Below are 4,994 nucleotides of genomic sequence, written 5' to 3' on the forward strand. Positions count from 1 at the left end.
ACGTTCCTGGATTTACTAAATTTCTGGGGTCACCACTGCTCCTTTGCTTTCACACTCACACCTTCACATATTGTCCTCTGATGAGGACACTACCTAGCCATCTACACCTTCTGAAATCAGTGTGGAAGCCTTCTTAACCCCACACCTCTGGCATTCTGCATTTGCCTGAAACCAGAATGACAGGGATGCTGCCAAGGTCTGCTGCCAACTGGAGCAGTAGAGAGGCTTCCTCTTATTGGCTGTAGAGGTTGAGTGCCTTGATCACTCAGCATTCTGAATCTTATTCTGAGGAACAAATTCTCTAGGTCACCACCATTCCTGATCATATTGCAGCCCTTACCATTGTTGAACATGCTGTTCTGTGACTCCGTTCTCAAAGCAAAGTATTTTACTTTTGCAATTTTGAGGCTTTAAAAGGGTGGACATCTGGTGTTTTCTCTGAAGCTCACAGACCGTTTTTCTACTGTCCTGTTCCTTCTCAGAAGTCAAGATCTCTGCTTTGTATTTACAGTCCACAGTTTTCCTGTACCTTCCTTCTAGTCAAACACAATATTTTAAATGATTCTGCTGGACTCTTTGCTCTTGATTCCTGACTTATATCTTACTGAAAGCCCCCAATGTAGCCATGCCACTGCCTCAACATGTGATTCTCTTGAAATTTCATCTGCCAGATTAATCAGTCCACCACCCTTAATCTCATTATCAGGCAAAGTCTCTGAAAAGGAACAAAATGCAGACAAAATTTCTGCTGCACATCATGTGGAGTCCAACAGCTAGTGCAGTCATTTTTACCAGCAGAAATCTCCTGATCCTGGAATTTACTGGTTTTCCGGTCTTCTGAACTCTGTCCAGATTCTCCTATACAGAACAGCCTAAGGTGTTCCAGCTCTAATTCTTCAGCTGGCATCTCCAAACTTTTCCAGTCTGTTCCCAGGAGTAATTCCCAAAGGTTTTTGAAGCACATGGCTATTTATAGTCACAGAAATGACCCCACTTCTCTGGTACCAAATTCTGTCCTTGTTACTTTTTTCTTGTTGCTGAGACAACATACTTAATGTCCAAAATTAAGGAAGGAGAGGTTTACTTAGCTCCAAGTTTGTAGACCTTTCAGTCCATAATCAACTGGCCCCAAGGCATGGTGGCAATCTTTCATGGTGGTAGAAGATACAAAAGCAACAAGAGGAAACAGGGGAAGGGCAAGTGTCTTTTTCATCACTTATATTTTATGTAGTCTTCCCTTCTTAGGGTGAATGTAGGACTCACATCCCAAAACCAGTACTAGAAAATGAACAAATCACAGCCTCTATATTCAGGTTCCCCTGAAAAGCCCATCTACAAGGACCATATAAGGCTTTGGAGGGAAATGCAGACACAAACCATAACACTTATGCAAATTGCTTGTCAATGAAACTGGAGGAAATTAATACAACAGTACTGTTTTGTGTTCTTTATTTTTAATAATGATTTTATAATTACTTATGTCCTTCTTTATTTCTTCTGGTGCATTTGATTTATTGTGTCCTTTTACTTATACTGGAACAATTTCTTTTGTGTTTCTTACAGAGCTATTGATAGACTTTCTCGGTTTTTATAAGCAAATGTGTTAATTTTTCCTTCAGTTTTGATTGATAGTTTTCCTGAATATAGAACTATTGTTTGGAAATGTTTTTCAGTACATCTAGTACATCATTGCACTGCCTCAGATTTTCATGATTACTAAAGTATCCGATGTGTGCAATTTGTTCTTCTGTTACTGTTTTCAAATTTCCTCTTTGCTTTTATCTTTCAATATTTTTGTTATAATGAGTCTATCTATAGGTATTTCCAAGTTTATTTTATGTAGAATGCATTGATCTTCTTGGATAAAGAGATTAAGTTTTTCATAAAATTTTGGAAGATGTTGCTCATCATTTATAATTTCTTTACCTTTCTGTTTCTTCTTTAGGCTCTTATTATGCCTTATTATTCTTTAGGCTCTTATTATGCAGTTATATGGTACTATTTATAGATAATAGCCAACAGATTTCTGTTACTCAGTTCAATTGTTCTACAACTAGCATTTTATATTCTTCTGAATAGATGATACAAATTTCTTTCTGTTTGAGTTAGCTCTTTCTTAACCTAGCTCATATCTACCCTTGACCAACACTTAAATTTTTTTTAATAGCAGGAATTGTACTACTTAGCTTCAAAATTTTAGTTATTTGTTAAATAGTTCTATATCTTATTAGACATCACTTTTTAAAATATTTTTATCTGAAATTTTATAAACTTACATATACATTTTAGTTTTTAAGAATATTTAAGATAACTTACTTTAAATTCTTTTCTAGTAAGTAAGCAGTTGAAGTTTACTTAGGCACAGTTTCCTTTCATAGATTTAATACTTATGTATGGGATATCTAATTAAAGTTTTTATTTTTGCATGCCTCCTCAGTTTTTGATAAAATGCACAGTTTTAATAGTACATTGGAGTAGTTCTTGGATCAGTTTATCCTATTCAGTCCCTGGTTCTTTTGATATTCCTTTATTTTAGTTCTAGATGTTTTCACAATGACATTTGTAAACTAATTTTGTAAAATTTGTATTCTTATAATATGTGAACATTGAAGTCTCAGTTTATTTGGATTTTGGGTCTGTTAGTGGTTAATAAAGATTTTCCTAAACATGTTTGTGTTTCCCATTTTCTAGTTTTTGTGGGAAACCTCTGTGTGTATTTTGGAGAATAGACACAACTTACATATCTTGCTTTTATACAGAAAGAAAGGAAGCCAGAATTGAAAGTTTGTGGTTGTCTCAGATAATAACTTGAAAAATACTAAATATTATATATATATATTCATCCATGTATAACTGGCCACATAGATACCCAAGAGTACATCAGAACCAAAGCCTTTACTGATATTTCATTCGCAATATTTTTCCCTTTTGTCAGATTTCAGTTTTCCCTATTTCTTATAAACAATTTAGCCAACTGGAATATTATCAGTTGCCCTGATTGTTTTCAGCGAAAGCTCCTCACACTAAGAGAACTGTAAGGCAAACTACTTCAAGTAAAGCCTTATGAGTAGGAGTTTACAGGAAATTGTCTGTCAACTCAAGAAAGGTAGTTCTCTTAGATTAGGTTTTGTTGGGGGATCTTCAAGTATTTTTTGTTGTATTTTGATCCATTCTTAGTTTAAACCATGACTGGGGCTGGGGATTTAGCTCAGCGGCAAAGCGCCTGCCTGGCAAGTGCAAGGTTGTGAGTTTGGTCCCCGGTACCGGAGAAAAACCAAAACCAAAAAAGAAAAAAAAAAAGTAAAGTTTAAACCATGACTATGAACATGGTTTGTTTTTGTTGTTGTTGTTGTTGTTTTTTTTTGTTTTTCTCTGGTACCGGGAACCGAACTCACGACCTTGCACTTGCTAGGCAGGCGCATTGCCACTGAGCTAAATCCCCAGCCCCGAACATGGTTTTTAAAGAACTGAGCAGAAAGGGATAGAATCAAGATAATTTAATCTCCAGTGAGTCCACATTTATAGTGTAATTCAACTTTATTTAATAAATTCTCTTTAATTGTTACAAAACCATTGTTCAATTTTAGGATTTTGTAAAATGCTGGCTTTAAGAAGAATTTTGTTGCTATTGGCAGTTTTTTGGGAAGAAGATATTTTTAAATATAATTACCCTTTGTTCCAATGTCAACCATATTTATGTCAATATAGCATTTTTTATCACTTAAGAATAATTTCTTCTGTAAAATAGAAAAATATAAATTTACCAAATTTTAAGAGTTATTACAGTAAAATGCAATAAAGTGAGGATTGATAGCATTTGATAATTAACTATCTTAAGAGATCATGCACAAACTAGACAAGAATTGCAGTTTAGTATTAATCTGTGTCTCTATCTATGTACCTGTGTATGTTTCTATGTATCTACCTATATATCTATTCAAAAATTAAAAATTTTAAAAAATTAGTAAAAATGTACAAATAAGACAAAAGGTAGAACTTTGTGAAACACATGAATAGCCAGCTTATGACAGTTAAAAATTAAATGGTTAATCTATGTATTTTTATGCCTTCAACCTAATCATTGTAGCAGGAGGAATCTGTCGTTTTAAGCAGTATTTTTTTTCCGTGGGAGTCACAATAACTTTATTCCCCTTCGGTGAAACTAGGGGACCTCAGAACTTCTGGAACTACTTTTTAGTGCCGGCACCCTTGGTGACCTTTAATTACGTTGAAGAGCATCGTCTTGCTCAGGGTTCTGCACTCGGCCACTGTGACGATGTCACCAACGCAGATGTCTCTGAATCAGGGAGACAAGTGCAAGTATATGTTCTTGTGGCACTTCTCAAAGCGATTGTACTTGCAGATGTAGTGGAGATAGTCTCTGCAGATGATGATGTTGCTCTCTGCATGTTCATCTTGGTCACCGCGCCAGACAGGATCTGCCTCCAGATGGAGATGTTACAAATGAAGGGGCATTTCTTATCAGTATAGGTGCCATTGATGGCCTCTTTGGGGGTCTTGAAGCCAAGACCAATGTTGTTGTACCGAGGGAGCTTCTCCTTGCCAGTTTCTCCCAGCTGGACCCTCTTCTTGTTTTGAAAGATAGTCGGCGGCTTCTGGTAAGCAAGCTCTGTCTGAATGTCCACCATCTTCCTAGTAGGCTGAAAAAAAGACTTAAGCAATAAATCTGAAAGTCTACATAGGTTAAGCAAAAAGGACTATTTAAAGTTATCGTATAGTTCATGACTCATAGCATCAAGGCCTGGAGATCAAAATTTAGGTAGAAACATCAATAGCATCAATGACTGAAGATCAAAATTTAGGTAGAAACAAAAGGAACACACTCTCAGCCATGATTTAATGGTGGGTACAGTCAACATAGGTTAGTATTAATTGAGTAAAAGCATAACTAGGTGTAGTGGCACATGTATGTAATTCAAACACTCAGGAGACTGAGCCAGAGAACCACCATTATTTTGAGGCAACCTGGGCTA

The 4,994-nt window shown here is 35.9% G+C and overlaps 1 pseudogene; it reads right to left on the reverse strand.

Moving 5' to 3' along the window:
- Window positions 1-4,172: 4,172 nt before the first annotated feature.
- LOC102019085 lies at window positions 4,173-4,649 on the reverse strand (annotated as a pseudogene).
- Between the last annotated feature and the right edge of the window lie 345 nt (window positions 4,650-4,994).

Source organism: Chinchilla lanigera, unplaced genomic scaffold, assembly GCF_000276665.1.
Source record: "Chinchilla lanigera isolate Chin_1 unplaced genomic scaffold, ChiLan1.0 scaffold00102, whole genome shotgun sequence".
NCBI classification, from domain to species: domain Eukaryota; kingdom Metazoa; phylum Chordata; class Mammalia; order Rodentia; family Chinchillidae; genus Chinchilla; species Chinchilla lanigera.